At 47.7% G+C, this 20,810-nt stretch overlaps 1 protein-coding gene across 3 annotated transcripts in view; it reads right to left on the reverse strand.

Annotated features, from left to right (window-relative positions):
• LARP1 (La ribonucleoprotein 1, translational regulator) overlaps positions 1–20,810 on the reverse strand; it is a 79,309-nt gene that overhangs the window by 52,607 nt on the left and 5,892 nt on the right. Inside the window, exon 1 of one of the 3 annotated variants that reach the window (XM_045820678.1) lies at positions 174–291. The exons of the other annotated variants lie outside the window; for them this stretch is intronic. The gene's annotated coding sequence lies outside the window, so the exon portion shown is untranslated. Of the gene's footprint in view, positions 1–173; positions 292–20,810 lie in introns of those variants that run through there. 3 annotated transcript variants of the gene reach the window in all.

Genomic DNA, 20,810 nt, shown 5'->3' on the forward strand with positions numbered 1-20,810 from the left:
TACGGGGGGGGCGGGGTGAAAAGGGGGAGGTGTCTTAAAGGGCCAACACTTGAGAGCGGCCGCAGGTGGAGCACATGGGAGCGAGCCACGCGGCTGGCCGGGCCTGCTCGTGCTCTCCAGGTTGAGTGCACCAGGTTCGGGGAAAGGAACCATTAATGTCATCTTCGACTTACAGGATGATGGAGGGGGTGCCCATCTACCCCGAAGACGCGCCGAGGTCGCCCCATCCCCTGGCACCCCACGGGTTTGGCCCCTCCAGGCCCCGCTCCGGTGACCTTGGGCGAACCGCCCTCACCTCCGCGAGCTGTGCTCAGCTCCTCCCCGCCAACCCTGGGGACACTGCCGGGAGGTGTGTTTGACGCCCATTCCGGAAGGCGGGTCCTTAACCCTTGGAAGCAGGGGGCGCCTAGGAAGAGGGAACGGAATTACCAGCCCCCAACCCGGCCAAACCCCTGAAACTGGGTATTTATGGGCAGGAAATGTCTTTTCTTTCAAGTGGATTTCGTTTTTTCAACAGAATTGTTTTGGGCGGAGTTGAACCAACCCCTGACTGAGACTCCGGAGGTCTGAGATTTTATTCTGGCCCTGGTGCTGCCCGTTATCACCTCAGCAGCAGTCACTAACGCAGTGGGCCTCAGTTTCCCTAGTGTAAAACGAAGGAGTGGTGTATGACCACAGTGTTTTCAAACTTTACTGCACATTCAATTCGATAAATATTTACTGACCTCGTACTGTGGGGGCCTTTGGGTTCTAGGAAACCGGGGTTTGGCAATAAACCAGGCTAACAAAGTCCCTATCCTCATGGAATTTACATTCTGAGGTGGAGAAAGAGACAATTAAATAATGTGATAAACAAGTTCTTGTCTAGTATCTATGAAAACGGTACTGACTATAGTAATATGTTAGTCTAGATCAGCTACTTTGGTTTGGATGATGAGGGAAAACTTTGAGCACAGATTCCAAAGCATGTCTAACAAGACTCCTTGGGCGTTTAGCCACCAGGTGGTCCCACACACTTCACTTGGAGAAGTCCTTGCCTCTAACTTAGTCTGTGATCCCACCTGCTCAAGACAGAACAGCCTGGAAATGTTGGCCATCTCCAAGACAATCAGCACCCACAGCCTGCTGGATGGAGGAGAAGGCTGGCTGAAAACCCTGCTGGAACTTCCCCTCAGGACAAGGGTGGCTGTAGGGCCGTTGGAACCAGGGCTACCTGGGAGAGGTGCTGGTGGGGATAGCCAGGCTCTCTGATGTCTAATCCCATCTCTTCCGTAACTTGAACTCTGCACCATGGCCAGCTCTGCACATGCCCTTGGGCCCCATTTGCTGGTGGGAAAATTGGGGTAAATAATGCTTGACTTGCTTCTACTCCCTGAGCTTTTTGTGAGGAGTCAAGTAAGACAATGTAAGCCAAAGAGCTGTGCAAATTATAGAGACTGAGGTCAATGCTTCAAAAGAGGAACTAAAGAAAGTAATGATTAAAAGGATCTCAGTGAATTTAAGCAGGATTTTTCATAATTGTGTTATATATACCCTTAATCAGAAGGTAAATTGTTGCACATTGCCACTGGAATGCATTATTTTTTACTGTATTTATTAATAAGTCATTCCTGAAGAGGGTTATTCACAGTAGGCCACCGGTGGCAAACACAAGGCCTGCAGGCCGAATCCGGCCCTCCACCTTGTTTTATCCTTCCTGGCACCTTGTTTCTCCCTTGTTTCCGCCTAAGCTCCTTGCCCCTAGTTAAAGAGTAGTTACATGTATACAATCCTAAAATTACATTCGGCCTTTCCCTTTGAAGGCAACCGCGAGGCTAATGTGGCCCCCAGTGAAAATGAGTTTGACGTCCCTGCACTAGGCCCTCTGTCACCTTTGTTAATAGCAGACATGGTAGTCATTGTTGGTCATTCTTTTCAATATTTCTGTCATTGGAGGTAGAGGGGAAAGGTGCCCCTGTACAACTCAGAAGGGGACTCTGAGTACGACTCTGTGTGGACAAGTAACCCAGGTCACACACTCAGCACCCAGTCTGAGCTAAACAACCACGGCCAGGACCTGCTGTGAGGAGGCTGGAGGGGCGCTGGGATCTGCACACCCTGGGCCTGCCCTGCCCCAGAAAGGGGCTTCTCGACACCTGTGTGTCATTTTACAGATGGGCAAACTGAGGCCAGAGAAGATGAGAACGGCGTGAAATTACATCTAACAGTGAGGCTGTTAGATTTAGAAAAAAAAAGAATCTGAATGATTACTCAGTCTCCTCATTTTGCTGATGAGGACACTGACGTCGAGAGAAGGAGAGTTACTTATCCCAGGTCACATAGGTAATCTGTGGCAGAGCCAGGTCTCACACCTGAATACACTGATCCTAAATCCAGTAGCTTGTTCTGCATAATGGGTTTGGGATTTGAATTCAGGGTGTTTTGTTTTTTTCTTTCTTTTTTTATTCCTAACCCACACAGCATTCTACCCCCATGTGTTTAGTTTTAACACTAATAATGATCCAGTAGTTAAGAGTAGCTTTTATTGAGTAGTTAATATATGCCAGGTTCTATGAGAAATACTTGACATTCATTATCTCCTTCAGCCTCACAATTAACCCAGTGAGATAGGTATTCTTTCCACAAGTATTTATTGAGTTCCTACTATGTGCCAGGCACTAGGCTAGGCCCCACAGGTGTAATTATCTTCAGTTACAGACAATTATAAAGTTCAGAAAGGAAAGGAAGATGGGTAGCTGGGTCCTAGGCAGCAGCTAAACATCAGAGTGGGCTGTATCAGGGCAGTGTAACTCCGCAGGCCCGGTTCTTACCCACCACCGCACACTGTAAGGCCTGCCTTCCCTCCATTGCCACATCCACTAGGATTTATGAAGAACCTATCAAATACATAGACCTGGAGAAGATACTGAAAATCTTGAATCCTGTCTCTCCAAAAGGTAGACTCAAACTGGGGTAACCAAGTAATTAAGACAAAAAAGAAAAGGAAAGAAGGTGAGACAAAGTGTGATTTAGGCAAAAGGGACAAGGATCAGGCTAAAGAGTGCTGTCCCCATGACTCTGACATGTCATGTGCTGAAAACACAGACACACAGAGAAAATCAGACTTGCAAAATACAAATGACAAAGGGGGTCCAGGTACTTATTTGTAATCAATTGTGTGTTTGTTTGTTCCTGGTGCTGACAATGTCCTAAAGAGAGACAGAGGAAGCTGAATGAGGACCGGAGAGCCAGGAGACCTGGTTTATAACCTGGGGTTCGTCTCCGGCTTTGCCAAAAGACTTTGGGCAGCCTCCTTCCTAGGCTTCCCTCTCCCTGTACACAAAATGAAAAGCAGGACGCCTGCCCATCTGGCTTGTGAGGGCGAAGAAAGATACGGCTTCCGTGAAACTTTATTCTGTCTTTGGGGGGGCACAGGTAAAAGTGGGGAGGGGGTCGTTCTTTGAGTGATTCAGTGCGTATTAGGAAGGAAAATTTCACACCCTCGGATGTGAAGTTTTATCTCTCTTTGAGTTTGATTTTCCAAAGGACCTTGTATTTCTGGGAGAACTTGGGCTGTATCACTTATCTGCTTCTGATATCGGGGCTCCTGGGCAGGAGGCCTCTTTACACTGACACGGAGGGGTGGGTGGGGTCAGCAAAAGCAGGGGTCTTGGCCAAAACAAACAGTGCCAGCTGGGGAGTGTTTTTCCAAATCCTGAAGATTCTTGGGCCTTCTGATACATGCCAAGAAACTCCAGTTCCTGGGAGGAGGCTCAGCCTAGCTCACCTCTTAGGAAGTAGATGTAGACAGCAAGAGTTAATCTGAAAGGCGAGGAGTGAGGGAGGGTGCTGACCGATCCCATACTACCCGGTAAACCCCCAGGGCAAACCTTCCCTGTCAGTATGATTATCCCCATTTTAAAGATAAGGCGGTAAGCTGCTCAAGGGAGTTGGTAAAGGAACAGAATGGGTTTGCGGTGAAGAAGGTCTGAGAGAGAATTACCTTTTAACCCATTCATTGCTCTGAGGTAGAGAGAGGTACCACCCTAGCCTTTTTCTCTTCCATTCTGCCTATGCAGCCTCTCTTCCCGGCCTCGCTACCCTCCCTGGCATTCCTGCACTTCTCAGGTGGTCTCATGATAGGCTTCCCCACTAACTGTTCTCCCTGCCATATATATATTTATATGCATATGTTCACACACATATACAGTAGTTCCCTCTTAGCTGTGTTCCAAGACCCCCAGTGGCCACCTGAAAATGCAGACAGTACTGAACCCTGTATGTGCTGTTTTTCCTATATGTACATTCCTATAATAAAGTTTAATTTGTGAAATAGGCATAGTAGGAGATTAACAACAGTAATAATAAAATAGAAAAGGTATAACAGTATGCTGTAATAAAAATTACGTGACTGTGTGTGCTCTCTCTCTCCCCCTCAGTCGCGCTCGCTCTCACTTTCTCTCTGATAACCAATCTGATAACAGACAGCTACTGAGTGACTAACAGCTGAGTAGCATATACAGTGTGGATGTGCTGGATAAGGGGGTGATTCACATCCCTAGCGGGACAGCTCAAAATTTCATCACGCTGCTCAGAATGCTGTGTGATTTAAAACTCATGAATTGCTTATTTCTGGAACTTTTCATTTAATCTATTTGGACTGCAGTTGGCTGCAGGTAACTAAAACCACTGAAAGTGAAACCATGGGTAAAGGGGATCTACTGTATATATAATATACATTATATAGATATACTTTTAAGTAATAACATATAAAAGTAAAATGCGTTAACTTTAGCAAACAAAAAATGTTACATCTTGTGAAGCAAAAAGCACATAAAAGCCCACCCCCACAGGCACTGGCAACATGGAATATTTTCTTCTAGTATTTTTCTATTATATTTTACATAATTGAGATCATACTGCACATCCAGCATTTTCATATTTTGCTTCTTCCAATATGTTACCATGAGTGCTTTCTCCACCGCACTGCAGAACCTCTCCATACAGTCAGTTACGTGTCGTCTGTTAAGCACCTACGGTACCCCTTACCTCACAGCACACCTCCTATTTGTACCACAGCGCATTTCCCAAGGGGCTTTCACGGAGACAGGACAAACACGATTGTCCCAGCTGGTATCTGAAGACCTGGGCCCCAGGGAAGTTCAGTGACTCACCCCTGGACGCCAGGGCAGCAGACGCAAGATCAGAACCCAGGTGTCACCCCTGCCATTCCAGGCCCTTAACCACACAACAGGAGGCACAGATAGCACACATGGAAAATGCAGAACCGCACAGTCAGACAGACTCAAGTAACCATGTTTAACCTCTCCAGGGTGAAGAGCATCCAAGTTCATGAAGACAGGTGGCAATCAGCAGCCAACACGAAGGCAGAGGCAGTTTTCCCAGCAACACAACCATAACTAGCCATAGGTGCTGAGCTCCCAGGACAGAGGGCCCTGACCTAGGGACGAGGGTGGAAACAACAAAGGGTAAGACATGCTCCCTGACCCGGGAGCAAACCTCTCTACACTAGCACATTGTTCTCTTCACGGACCACTTGCCTGTCCTTTACCTGTGGTACAGAAAAAAAAAGGCAAAAGTTTGGGATCAACAGCTGGGTTCAGGCTCAGGTTTGCTACTTCCTAGCTGTGTGATATCAGGCAAGTTCCTTCACTTCTCTGAGCTTCAGTGTCTCCATTTACAAAATGGTGAAAAGGGAAATACTTGCCCAATAAAATTCATTATGCCTCTGAGAACTTCAGCGAGCCAATATTTGTGAAAGGGTTTTATAGTCCCAGCCCCACCGTCCACCAGCTCTTTCACCTCTCTCGGCCTCAGTTATTCAATCTGTAAAATGGAGCTGATAACAACACCCACCTCTTAGGGTTATTGTGAGGACTGAGTTAATACATGCAAAGTGTTTAGAACAGTACCCGACAAATAGTAAGTGCTCAATAAACATTCACTATGATTATAAAGGGGGTAGTGGTCACTGGCATAGAGTCCAGAGAAACATTCTTCAAGTCTCATGAAGAAAGCAGAGCAAGTGCTACCTTATTCTATAGTTGAAGAAGCTGAGGTTCAGAAACATGAGGTGTTTATCTGGAGTCACACTGCTAGGGGGGTGGCAGCCCTAGGGCTTCTAAAGAGTCCAAATGCAATGCTTTCCCCTCCAGATAACATCCTAGGTGTTGCAAGCTGTCAGCCCTTTGGCAAGTTACAGCCCCCATGCGTGTTTTCTTTGTCCCACACAGTGTTTTTTTTCATTGAATTTTAAAAAATTCAATTAAATTTCCCCACTGTCTGCACTGTGATTAGATGGGTCCAGCACACACTAGTGGTTTGATGTTTCCAGCCAACTACCCTCATTTAGATCCCTGCATAGGCTGATGCCATGCCATTCACTATACACATGGTACTGTCAAGTTCAGGAGACTGAAAGGGAGGCAGAGAGGACCACAGGCCACAGGGTTGGGGAAGAGGTAGTCAGGGAAGCCTTCCTGGAGGTGACTGTATTTGAATTAGGACTTAAAATTGAGGAGTGGGATGTGTCCAGATTAAAAGGGAGAGTAGGGGGTAGGGCAGATTGCTTTAGCATTTGGTGACCTTCAGGGATGTTTTTGACTTTTCCTGCCAAGGATTCTCTCGGCTTTTTCCCTGGTAAAGAAAAAGAAAGAAATGAGCTGCCCTTCATCTCAGAAGAGGCCACACGACTCAGGGGTTCAGAGTCAACACACACTGTCAATGTTTGTCGATTGAGCAACTGACCTGTGCCACGATCCCTGAGGGCTCGGCCCTGTGCAAGGCACCTGCAGGGAGGAGCGACCACAGGAGCCCAAATATGGTAATAACAGCAACAATGGTACTCATAGCGGCAGGGCCTGGGAACAGGGGCTTTTGGCTTAGGGTGGCCCTTCCCGAGGAATATTTCCCAAAATGTGAAGAGACAGTCCACCCAGATGACATCATTTCTGGGAAATGAAACAATTTGAGTTCAGCAAAGTTAAAGGAATGTTTTCCCATAAGGGTGTCTTGGGGTCCTTAACATTCACGGTGAATCTTTAAAAGGAGGTAGCGACTGCAGCAGCCCCAGAACACATCTGGGCCTGGAAGTCCGTGGAACCCCCTCTGAGAAACGCTGGCCCAGGTTTGTCGAGGCGCCCCCTTTCAGGCTGCGGCATTTAGGAAGAGCTCTGCCTTCCAATTCCCGCTCTGCTGCTTCTTCCTATGGGACCTAGAAAAGTCCCTTTTCTTCTCTGGACTCCAGTTTTCCCATTAAAAAAAAAACAAACGTCTGGATATCCTGGAAGTTTCTTCTCATCCCAGCACTCTTGATAGCAGCTGCTAATGTTTCATACCTCTGCGGCAAATAGGATGAGCGCTGGCCGCAGGAATGAGGTGGGGAAGCGCGTGGCACACTGGTGAGACGCTACAATGACTGGATCAGAGAGGTTTGCCAGTTCTCACGGGGTCCCACAGCACTTGAGTGTCTAGATCTGTGACATGTGAGTGGCCTAATTACCTCATATGGGCAAAGGGCAGAGAGATCACTAGATAAAAACGAGGAATGAATAGCACAGCCCGTGCTGTGTGGGCAGCATGGCCTGGTGTGTCTTCCCCAAGGCTCCAGGGTAACTGGGCTCCCAGGCAGCCCCTCAGCTGGGAGAAGCAGGAAGGGTTACAGCGCGTCTGCCACTCTGCCGCCAGTACCCCTCCGCTAACTCCATGCTGCAGCAAGAATGAACTCCAGACCTCTTCCCTTGACCCACAAAACCCTGTTCGCTCCAGACTCCAACCCCCTCCGACTTCTCCTCTCTTTTCCTCTCTCCAGCCCCTGCCGTGGGCCAGCCCCTCAGACACATGGGGCACATCCTAGCCTGGGGGTTCTGGGCACAGAGTTCCCGCTGCCTGGAGCATGTTCCCCCAACATGCGCGCACACACAAACACCACAAACTTCTCATCCTTCGAGCGTCGGCTTGAGCGGCCCCTGCTCAGAGACCCCCCTTGACCACCTTGGCTGGTGTACTGCATGTCCCTCACAGCACAGATCACAATCTCCAGTTTTATGTGTTTGCCTGCTTTTTGCCCATTTCCTCCACTAACATGTAAACTCCACGAGACTGGAACTTACGGCTATTTCGTTCATTTTTTAGTATCCCCAGTCCTAAGCATAGTGCTTGGCATAGTAGGTGGTTAATATTGTATTGACTGAGTGCTGTGTGGCCTTTGGTATGTTGTTCTCCCTCTCTGGGCCTCTATAGCCCCACGTGTGAAACGAAGTGATTGGATGAGGAGCTTCTGAGGGCCCCTGGAGCTCTCACTGTGGTTCTGTGACTAATACCTGGGCCTCAGGCCTGGGAGTGAGTCTGGCGTGTGGTATCTCCACAGCGTTGCACAGAGTGCACTGATTTAATCAGGCAGCAGGCGCCCTGTAATTTAGCATTCTGCTGCTCCTCCTCCCCAGTCCATGGGTTAGGGGCCATGCTGTCAGATTTCCAGGATGACCCATGTACCACCACCTGCTCTCCCAGCTCCCTGATCCTGCTGCCTGCAAGGAGAGGAGGGCTGGCAGGTCAGGTGGGCTGGGAGAGGACGTTCAGTCTGAAAACTCAAGGCCGGGAGGACTGGTCACTGTCCTGAACGGGAAGACTGGAATTTTCAAGAGACTTCATCAAATCCTCTCATCTCTGGCTAGAAGGGACTGTCCAGGACGCTTGGCCGGCCTGCTGCCTTAAGCCTAACTGCCCTCTAACCAGGGCTCAGCAGTGATCCACGTGAAGTGCTTGGTAAGGGCCACACCGCCTGTCCCGCTGCTCACCTCGCCAACCAATAGTTTTGTTTAGAAAGTTCTTTAATCAGCAGCATGGTTAAACACGACGCAGGGCAGCACAGGGCAAAGGGCCCGGGCTCGGAGCCCAGTGGCCTGGGCAGAACCCACCGCTGCAACCTACTTGCTGTGTTTGCTTGAGCAGGCCGTGACCCCTCACTGTGCCTCCGTCCCCTCTGCTGTAAAAGAGGGGCAACCCTCGCTGGGCTGTTGGGGGAGTTACAAGTGTTAATACCTAGTGGGAGGGCAATAAACGTCTGTAATTTACCACCTACGAGTGTTCTTGCTGTTTTTATTGTTGAATTTAGATCTTCTTGGACTCTGTTCTCTAGGAAGGTTTGTTTGCAAAAAAGACAGTGCTGGGTCCAGCTCAAAGACACAGGTCCTGGAACTCAGAGGGGTAGGCTCGCTGGTGACCGAGGGAGTATTCATCTCTCTGGGCTGCAGCACCCTCTCCTGAAAAAGGAGCGTGCATAAGCCCTACCTGGCTTTCTACGCTAGAGCCCATGTATACATCGAAGGTGAGATGGAACAAGAAGGCTTGGAAAAGTGGGAAATGCTACAAAATGTGAGGGACTCATGCTATTTTGTTGGAGAAGCCCTTTCCTCCTTTAGCAAGGCACATTAGCTTCCAAACAGCAAAACGGCTAAACTCAACCTATTTGGCAAACAGCGTGTTTTTTGGTACTTGTTGTGAATGTGAAGCTAATCCCTTCAGAAGCTTCTTTCATTAATGTACCGGAGCGAGCAAATTTGAGAAGGGTTTGTTTATAAGCATTTGGTACATTCCTGCAGGATGCAGGGCTTGGCGTGGCTGATTTCTGTCATCTTCCTTTATTGTTCTGGCTATCAATTATTGCTTTAGTTCCTCTGCTTCAGGGACTTGGAAGGATCCGGGTGGAGTGCATTCACTTCACAAATGTCAGCAGCGCACAGTAGTGCTGCGTGGCTGCAGGAAGTCTCGTGTGACTCTTGCTCAGTACCTGTGCTTTCGTGTGGGCCTAAGGCTGCAGGCAGCCCCTCGAGTCAGCTCTGTCGTTGTACAGGTCAGAGCCCAAGGTCCAGGGAGGGGAAGGTACTCCCCCAAAGCCACAGCTGGTGAACGGCAGAGGCCGGACTAGATAACCAGGTCTCTGGACTCCAAACTCTGTTCACTTTCCCACAGTTGTGTGGAATCTTGCAAATTTTTCTAAGTTAGCTTATTTGGTATCAAAATCTTGTAATTCCTTTGTCAAAACTCATTGAGCTGTGCGCCGAAAATCTGTACAGCATATTGTTGTAAATTTAGCTCAATGTTTAAAGATTTTATTTATTTATTTTCAGAGAGAAGAGGAGGGAGGGAGGGAGGGAGGAAAACATCACCCAGTTGCCTCCCTTAGGCCCCCTGATGGGGCGAACCCAAACCCTCCTGTGCCCTGACCCTCCATCAAACCAGTGACTTGGGGGACAGCGCCCAACAACTGAACCATACCGGTCGGGGCTTAGCTCAGTTTTTTTAAAATCGATACAATGTATTTCGTGAGAAGATCAGTGTCTGAGGTCAACACTTAGGGCAAAAATCGTGTGTGACCTGCAGGTCTCCAGAACGTGCTGCAGGAGGCAGCACGCTGGAGCCGGCAGTCTCCAGACAGTGCTCCGGGGGCACGACCCCTGCCTGCTGCTGCTGCTGCTTCCGACAGTCCCGACCCGCGGCCGGCTGGCAGGCAGAGGTCGGGGTGTGAGAAAAAGAGTGACTATCTCCGTAGGGTGGTATTCGGTAGAGCGAGAGAAGGTACATGTGGTGACCAGGACTGCTCAGGGAAGGGCGGTTATAGTGTCCCACCTCAGACACACACACACACACACACACACACACACACACACACACACACACACACACGTGCATGCACTCATGGAGCAGATTCCCAGAGCAGATTGATTAACAAAGGGCCTGGAGCTGGAGACAAAGACCTGAGGGTCCCCGGGACCCAGCGTGTGAGTGGAGTCAGGGAAAGTTCGGGCTCTCTGAGTGGGAGGGCTGAGGGGGAGAGGGCTGGGGCAGGGCTGGAAAGCTGGAGCAGTGGGAACACCTCCTTTTCCGTGACAGGGCAGAGGCGGGACCCCAGCAAGGGGCAGATCAAAAAGAGAGACATTAAGACGACACCAAAACCTCTACCCCACTGTAGCCTATCTTTTCATACACAAAGTTTACATAAGTTGAATTTGTATTTTTGAGGTTTTACTTTGTATGTAATTAGAAATCACTACTAATAATTAATGTTAACATAACAACAACAGTAACATTAGAGCAAGCCTAACCTGCGCCAGGCACTCGTGTTTTTCACGAGTTCTCTCACACAATAACCCTGTGAAGCAGGTACTGTTGATAAACCCTCCCTGCAGAGGTTAAGTTGCTGGTGCAAATTCACTTCTAAGTGTCGGCGCTACGTTCAAACCCACAGCAGCCTGATCCCAACGCCTGTGTTACTGACAGCCTGGCTATTCTGCGACACACTTTCCCATTGTCCTGTCCGTGGCTCCCTTCATTAACCACAAACATGTAGTTTATATGTTACTTAAATTGTGCAGACAGTACCCTCACCACTCTCTGATGGCTGTAGCAAATCTGTTTCAAAGATAAGACAAAGGTCAGCTTTCCTCTAGAAGTTCCCAGCTATGTAACATTCCAGGTGGGTCCAGGCAGCTCATGAATGAGACAAGCCCCCCCCTCCCACTGGGGACGCGGGGCGGTGTGGGGTTGTGGGGCCGTACCCCAGACACGCCCTTCCCCATCTGTATGCGAGCTGCACCACACACTGCAGCAGGACAACCGCCTCCTCCCGGGACCCACTCCCACCTGAGGGGAGGGCAATGCGCAGGCAGGAAAGGCTGTCAAATGTGGTCATTGTAACAACATGATTTATCTAGAAAGAATGATGGCAATTATGTAATTAACACTTTGTGTTCAGACATTTTCATCTCTAAGGATTCTGAGTGTCTCACAGATTATTTAAATATAGATCACATACATTGCTGGAGACAAAGTCTATAGTTTCAGAAGATAATTAAAATTCCCTCCCCTTTGGAATTAAGAGCACTGCCTCTGGGATGAATATTATGCCCACCAGACAGATGAATATGTCTCAACCAGAGAATTCTAAACACAGCGCTGGAAAAGATCTTGGAGATCAATTTGTCCAGGAGAAACAAATAAATATCCAATAAACATAATACCATTTGAAACAATCCCCTGCTCACCTGGAAATTATCAATCAATCACAGCACTTCTTCCCACTAAGCCTGGACTAGTCCTCAGAATCAGTCTCTATGCACCACCCCATCGGAGTCGAACCCTGTTTGCCATCCTGAAAACGTGTCTCCTCCCAGCCTCCCGACGTGACAGAGAGGGGACTGCAGTTCAGAGAGGGAAATTAACTTGTTCCAAGTCGCACAGTCAGCAAGGCAAAGCTGAGGTTTTCAAACTTCTGCTTTTATCTTAATCTCTACCCTGAGTCTTGGCTCTGTTCAAAACATTTTCAATACTTGGTAGATTATAAGTTCCTCACCAGGTTCCTCTTTCTTGAATGAGCTGTTTGGGACGCCTCTGCCAGCGATGCGCTGCGTGACAATGGACTTCTTTTAACCTCTTTCGGCGTCAGGTGTTTGCGGGTCGAAAGTGGAGCTGGTAATCTGGGTTCGTGTTCCTGCCTCTCTCCCTAGTAAACTGGAATGCTCTTTTGCGAAATGTCTGCTGCTTACATTTCTTTGACTGTGGGGAAGGGATCAGACGTTTTGACAGCAGTGTGTCTGGATAGGGCACTGAGCGCCTGCCGCAATGTGTTTTTGCTTTGCTGGAGAGTAAAGCAATGAAGCAGGACACCGGCTGGCTACGGCAATCTGACTACGGTAAGGTCACAGGGAAGGAAGTGGCCTTTAAGTAAGACTTTGGAGATCAATAGGATTAAATGTTTCTTTTGATTATAAAAGTAATACCTGGTCCTTACATAACGACCGGGAAAGACAGAGTCTCAAGGGGAAAAATCACTCATATTTCCTTTATCTGTAAACCATGTCCGTATTTTGTTTTCTATTTCTCTTCTAATAGCTTTTCACTCCATGCATCAGTGTTTAGTTTTTATTCTCCTTTCACATGGTGTTCGTTAATCTACGCATGTGACTTGATATTTTGATTTGATAAAATTCTTAATATACTATGAGAGTGTTCCTTAACCCAGTAATTCCACTTACCTCGAATAGCCAACAGAAACGCACGCATGCCTATGTTCGCCAAAAGGCATGTGCATGCAGCCCTTTTGTAACAGCCCCATCTGGAACCACCCTCACTGTCCACCGACAGAGTGGGCAAACACGTCGTGGCATGTACACAACATCGGAAACCGAGCCCTGGCTGGCATAGCTCAGTGGATTGAGCACGGGCTGCGAACCAAAGTGTCGCAGGTTCGATTCCCAGTCAGGGTACATGCCTGGGTTACAGGCCATGACCCCCAGCAACCGCACATTGATGTTTCTCTCTCTCTCTCTCTCTCTTCCTCCCTTCCCTCTCTAAAATAAATAAGTAAATAAATATTTTTAAAAATCGGAAACTGTCCTGTGATGAGAATAAACCAGAGCCACACACAGCCATGTGGGTGAATCCCACAAACAGGGTGCTGAGCAAAAGGAGCCAGACACAAGAGAGAACACACCCTGTGACCCATGGATGCGGCCGTGGTAGAAGATGTCAGAACCCTCAGGGACAGGGCTAGCGACTGGAAGGGAGGTCGCCGGCTGTAGGTCACACAATACAGCTGACCCTTGACCAAACAGTTTCAGCTGCACAGGTCCACTTACACGTGGATTTTTTTCACTAACTACAGTTGGCCCTTGGGATCTGTGGGTTGTCTGCCGTCTGTGGATTCAGACAACTGTGAACCAACGACAGTATTTTCACATTCCCAATGGTAGTTTCCCAACTGTGGGTGGGAAATACTGTTTGGATCTGTGGTTTGTTGAATCCACAGATGCAAAGAGTTGACTACAGTTAAGGGTTTGGGAAGTCAAAGGTTAGATGTGGTTTCTAACTGCAGGGATCAGCACTCCTAACCCCTATGCTGTTCAAGGGTCAAATGTTTAAGTAGTTAGTGAAAATGTATCAAGCTATACATTTACATTTATGAACTTGTGTACTGTTTCATGTATGTACTATATATAGGTCAATAAAACATTAATTAAACACCCTGGCTGGCATAGCTCAGTGGATTGAGCATGGGCTGCAAACCAAAGCATTGCAGGTTCGATTCCCAGTCAGGGCACATGCCTGGGTTGCAGGCCACGGCCCCCAGCAACTGCACATTGATGTTTCTCTCTCTCTCTCTCTTTCTCCCTCCCTTCCCTCTCTAAAGTAAATAAATAAATAAAATCTTTAAAAAATTAATTAAGTAAGTTGTTGTAGGAAAATAAATCCATCAGGCAGAGGGGGCCAGGAATGTCACTTTGGGCAGAAGGAACAGTACAGAAAAAAATTTTAGGGGTGGGAAATGGAAAACAATCCAGCCTATCACACTGGTATCCCAATATTTTGTATCAACAAACTACCCCAAAACTTAGGGCTTAAAAACAATTATGTCTATTTGCTCATAACTCTGAGTTAGCAACTTGGGCGGGGCTCAGCTAGATAGTGCTGCTAGTCTCACCGAAGGTCACTCATGTGGCTGTTGTCATGGAGACTGATGGGCTGTGTAGTCCAAGGTGGCCTGTGCTGTTTACCCTTTTTGCCTGCTCTAGAAAAATGAATCTGGGCCCTTTAAATATCTTTTTTTTTTTTTTTTGCCAGTTGACGGTATGCTGTTTTGTCAGTAGAGAGAGCTGGAGAGACATTACAACAAGAAAGGGTCTTTGCTCCCTGGTTTCAGGGGCCAGCTCCCTGGCCTCCAGTAGTGTGAGTGGGTGCCCTACACCCACCAGCTCCTGCAGCGGGAGGAGGGAGGCTCCCCACTGTCTCCTGTGCTGCGAGGTGACAAGCAGCACCTGGAAGCCAATGGCTTCCCCAGAAACCTCTCAACTGATTTGGTAGCAAAGTGTCTTTAGTGAGACATTTCCCTATGAATGGCTTTCCTGGCACCTGACAAGGTACATTTTCAACAACTTTCAGAGGATCACTTCTACCCAGTCCGCTGGCCTGGCAGGGTAGCACAGCGACTTCTCTGCAGTTTGGCAGACGTGGCCACGTCCTCTCCAATGAGATCTGGGTCTCAGCCCGGGGGTGCTCCTCCTCGGGGGTTCTAGAGCAGCTCCGGGGACTCGTGGCTGCTCCTCATATCTGCTATTTCTATTTCTTTAGAGTCCTCTTTACTCCTTACTAGTCCTCTCCTTGTTACTCCAACCCCCATTATAAGGAATAATTCTTTATACTAAGCATTCCCGGTTTGAAGTACTGTGTGGTTTCTCTCTGGGTTGGACCCTGGCAGACTCAGGCCTCGCTCATCTATCTGATGGTTGGTGCGGGCTGTGCCTTTCTCTCCATCTGTCTCCAGCAGGATAGGCTCAGGTTTCCTCTTTATTTTTCTTTCTTTCTTTTTTTCATGGCAGCTGAGTTCCAGAAGGGTGAATGCTGAAAATGCAAGGCCTCTTGAGGCCAAGGCTATGATGCCCCATAATATCACTTTAACCGATACCTATTAATCAAGGAGGCCACAGGACAAATCCAGATTCAAAAGGAGGAACAATAAACTCTATCTCTTGATTGGAAGAGTGGCAAAGTCACATTGCAGATGGGCACGGGTGCAGGAATGAGAGAAGCTGTGACAGCCATGACTGCAAACGATCTACCACAGACCCACAGCATCAAACACAGCGGAATGCTTTTTGAAAGTAGATTCCTTAATTCTACCCCGGGGCTGCTAAATCCAAATATCTGGGGTGGGGTCTGGGAATCTAAAACTTGGACACTTCTCCTCTTCTTGCCCCAGCCCAGCTAATTCATAGGCATTACAACTTGAGAACCATGCTTACATGACATTCATTCTCATTCGTCACTCTGAAGCTATCTTTCTATTGTCTCTTGGCTTGAATGATTTCTCTTGAGCGCCTGTCAGTTTTATTATTGGTCCTTTAAGATTTTCCCCTCACCTTTGGTTCCAGCAGTTATAGGCCCTAGTTCAGGTTTGTCTGTCTTTACTCTGCTTGTTTTTTTTTGGTGTTTTTTTTTAATTTTATTATATATTTTTTAATTTTATTTATTTTTTAAATTTTAATTGTTGCAGTACAATTTTCTATCTTTTACTCCCATCCCAACCCACCCTGGTGTTGTTTTTGTTTTTTTTTAGATTTTATTTATTTATTTTTAGAGAGAAGGGAAGGGAGGGAGAAAGAGAGGGAGAGAAACCTTGATCAGTTGCCCCTCACATGCTCCCAACCAGGGACCTGGCCTGCAGCCCAGGCATGTGCCCTGATTGAGAATCGAACCCAGTGGTTCATAGGCTGGTCCTCAATCCACTGAACCACACCAGCCAGGGCTGCGTGGGGTTTAAAGTGATTCTTAAATCTGCAGCTTGATGTCTTTCACCAACTTTGGAACATCATTGACCACCATCAAATACTGTTTCATTTCTCTTCTGTTCTCTCCTCTCTTCTTCCTCCTCCCTCTCCCTATCCCCATTCCCTACTTTCTTTCCTCTTCCTTTTCTTCTTCCCCCCCTCCTTCCCTCACTCTCAGACTTCAGTTACAAATATTTAGACATTTCAACATGTTCCCATGACTTTTTTCAGTATTATATGTCCTGTAGTCTGGGTACTTCCTACTGACCTTTTGGTTCACTAATTTTCCCTTTAGCTGTGCTCCTACACTGTACTGTACTGCTATATCCACCTACTAGGTTCCTAACTTCAGCTACTGTGTTTCAGGCTTAGAATTTCCACTTGGTTTTCCTTGATAGAGTCTAATTCTCTGCCAAAATTCCCCATCTGGTCACATAATTTCTGGAATATATTAATCACTATATGTTTTAAAACCTATGTATTATAATGTCAATATCTGGAACTTCTGGGAGCCTGTTTCTTTTTATTCTAAGATTTTATTTACTTACTTTTCAGAGAGAGGGGAAGGGAGGGAGAAAGAGAGAGAAAGAAACATCGATGTGAGAGAGAAACATTGATTGTACGCACCTTGACTATGACTGAAACCACAACCAAGGCATGTGCCCTGACTGGGAATCGAATCAGTGACCTTTTGCTTTATGGGATGATGTCCAACCAACTGAGCCACACCGCTCAGTGCTATGAGACTATTTCTATTGTCTATTTTTTTCCTCTTGGTTCTCAGGCATTTGGTCTTTTTTATTGAGATGTCAGGTAAATTTTGATCTAATGCCAGATATTGTGTATGCAAAAATTATAGGAAAATGTGAGGTTCTAAAAAATCAGAGAGATTTTTCACTTTTGCTTCTGGTAGGCATTGAGACCCAAGTCCTAAAGAAATTGAATTGATTAGATGCTAGTCTTCAATTTTGTTGGGGCTAGTCTATTTCTAACTCACTTCTCTTCCTAGGGTGTGGCCCTTTGGGGGTTGCACCTGAAAGCCTGGGGTGTTTATTAGGGGCATGGCTCTTTGGTGGACCCTGAAGCTTCATAACACCCCTAGATGCTCTCTGCTCAGCTTCTATCCATCTCTTGAGAAACAGCGTATGCCTTGAAGGGCAGAGTGGCAGCTGAGCATGGGGCTGACCTCTGCATTTCCCTTTTCTCTGGAATCTTAACCTCCTCAGGTCCCTGTTGCTTTGGTAATTCTCTATTGCCTTCAAATAGCCCCCCCCACCCACACACACACAAACATTTATTTTGTTCAGCATTCAGCTCTTCTAACAATTCTCAGTGGGAGGGTGGTCTTCAACAAGCTAGTCTATAATTATTCAGATTTTTAAAAACTCTCACTCACCTAGCATTTATTTATATTATATCCTTCAGTGGGCAGGGACCATGGCTTATTTCTCTCTTTAGTGCCAGGGCTCCCTTGCTTTAAGTTCTAATAAATGCCATTTGAATACATGCGTTGCAGTTTGTAAATTGCTTTCACTTCGACAAGTTTTAAACTGTAGGTAGAAAAGGAATTACCTTTCTATAGTACTAGACATGGGGACCAGAAAAGACTAACTCAGAGGTTAGCAAGTCAGGGACTTACTCTGGTTAGTCCTGGACTAACCAGAACTCCGAGCTGATGCAGAACCAGCGCAGTGTTCTTCCCTACCGGGCCAGACTGCACTATAATGTCATGGTCCAGAACTTCATGGGCTTGGGTGTCAAGCAGCCCTGAGTTTTCATCCCAGTTCTGCCCCTTAGCAGATGTGTGGCCTTGGCCAGGTTTTAGATTCCTCATCTGGTAAAGGGGAGATGATAATAACAGGAGCTCCTCAAGATACTGCCGTTGTGAAGGTCAAAGTAAGTCAATGTGTATAAGGTACTTGGCAGAGTCACTGAGTCCGTAAATAGGAGCTGGTATTTAAGGGAGGGCTGGCGTGGTGCACGAGGGGCCTTTTTTCTATGGGTTGCAGAGGTAGTGCAGCAACTGGTGATATCTCACCCTCGTTTTCTCCCTGAGGGCTGGGGGCTCTACCCCTGGAGCTTTATCGTTCTCTCCAGGCAAAATGCCCACCCCAAGTCCTGCTGATAATCTCACACCCATGAAGGAGAGGGTGGGGGTAGTCCTTACTTCTTAGGGGTCTTCAGGACCCCACTGCCTGCTTCCCTCCTGCTGAGGGCTTTCCTGACGCCTGGTAGTGAGGGGTGGATGGAGGATCAGCAGCCCTGCTGTCGGGGAGCCCACGTCTTCCTCTCCCACTAGTCCCCAAACAAGTCCATGCAGCAGAGTGGCTACACACAAAATCCAGAGAAAGATAGACTTGGGTTCAAATCCTAGCTCCACCATTTCCCAGTTGTGGGGTCTTGGCTAAGTCCCTTAGTTTCCCTGACTCAGTTTCCTCATCTGTATAATAGAGTTGATAATGATAACAGTGCCTACATATAGAGCTGTTGGAGAGATTAAATGAGGCACAATAAACAGTACCTCTTACTTTTTCTCATGTCATTTCCCCCTCAAATGTACACGGCGGAAGGAAATAGCACAGCTAGAACTAGAACCTGTGTCTTCAGACACCCTGTCTCCACCTTTGCTCCCACCACTCCTGACATTACCCGTGCTTTGGGATTGAGGCCGGGCTTCCCAACTTCCCCCTTCACGGTACATAATAGTATTCAATACCCCTTGGTTTAAACTAATGAGGCTGTTCGAAGTCTGAAGGTCACCACCCCATCAGAGTTGGGGGTTCTGGTTACCCCAGGCTCCACCTGGCCACTTGAGACCCAAGGGTTCTAGATCTCAACACACTTGTAACTTTTCACTGTCCCCTAGCTGGGCACCTTTGGGTTAAGGTGTTGACAACCTCTGGTAAGAGGAGTATTGCATTGCCCAGAGTGACACATTAACCCATTGTTGGTAAATCAGTCTTGGACCAGTTACTCAGTCTTCTAGTGGGAATCCAGAGGCCAGAGGCCAGAATGTGAAAAATGGGAAGAAAATAAGACGTTCGATCCAGTCCATGCTGTGCCTCCAACTCATGTGATCTCGGACAAATTATTCCCTTTCCTTGGGATTTCCTTTCCGTCTCAAGCAGAAAGGAGTTAGACTAGAGGAAAGATCCACGTGGTCCCTTCTGGCTCTGATATTCTAAGAATCAGGGATTCTATGAATTCCCCATTGCTTGACTGTATTCTGTTCCCGGTGACCTGGTTCCTGCCTCTGGTTCATAAAATGTAGCAAATGATAGCCTCACCCTTCCACCCCCAACCCTGCAGGTCCTCCCAGCTCTATCCACTTGTTATTGGCTAGTTTCTGAGAATAACCCCATGTCTGGCCCAGACAGAAGTCAGAGCCAGACATGCACCCTGCCCCCGTCAACAGAATCCCCCTGAGTCCCCTACATGTCCAGCTTCCCCTGACCACCCCATCAGCATCTGGGAGAGAAGCATTCCTACTGCCCTGAATCATCTCTTCTTCCCACAGTTCCCAAAGCTTGCACAATTGTCTGCACTCATGCAGAAGCAGAGGCGACTCCAGTGACAGGAGCACAGCAGCCGCCCGGCTGGAGGAGGTAGGGAGGCTGGAGGCGGATGCCCAGGGGTCTGGGTTGCCATGCTCTGGAGGCTGGACTTGGCCTTGTGGGCAGTGGGGAGACACCACAGACCTTGAAGCAGAAAAGGGACAGGGTCAGAATTTACGGTCAGAAGGTGTTTGGACTCCATGAAGTTAGACTGGAGCAGAGAGTGAGAGATTGGGGGCTGTTCGAGAAATGCAGGCCAGAGCGGTGACATGGCAGTAGGGACTGCAAAGGGGAGGAATTTAGGATCAATTGGCAGACTGGGCGACTGACCGATTGGTTGTTCATCCACAGAAGGGACTGTGTCACTGTACTGGGTGACTGGGATTATACTGTCGTGGTGTAGAAGGACTATCTGGTTTGTTGGGATGAGGAGGAAGACCCCACAGAGAGCTGAGAAAGGGTCTCAGGCTAAGAGACAAATACATTCAAATCCCTTCAGTGGATCTAGATACTTCTTATAACTTTCTCTTTTTTGGTCCTCTTAACCCTCAAGTACTGTCTCTGTTTAGCAGATGAGAAACTCAAGGTCATGGCAGACCTAGGACCTTGAATTCAGGGCTCCTGACGCTTGGCCCCAGAAGGCTGCTTGCCTGAATGGTTGGCAGCAGAGGTAGCAGGAAGTTCGCTTCCCACCGCTGGCCCCCCTCCGCAGCCCCACCCCAGCCACCAATCGGCAGTGTGTCCAGCTCAGTGGTTTTCAACCAGTGTGCTGCAGAATTTTAAAACGTGCAATGCCTGACTGTGTAGTCAGGGGCACTGACCTCTTTTCCTTTAGACTGTCAGATAAAAAATTGACAACAGCCAACCCCACAATAACTGTCCGGTGTGAATGAATCAAAATTATACCAATTTTTTTGTCAGATCGGCAAAAAAT

Source organism: Phyllostomus hastatus, unplaced genomic scaffold (assembly GCF_019186645.2).
Source record: "Phyllostomus hastatus isolate PE091 unplaced genomic scaffold, TTU_PhHast_1.1 phas_contig_150, whole genome shotgun sequence".
Lineage (NCBI taxonomy): Eukaryota > Metazoa > Chordata > Mammalia > Chiroptera > Phyllostomidae > Phyllostomus > Phyllostomus hastatus.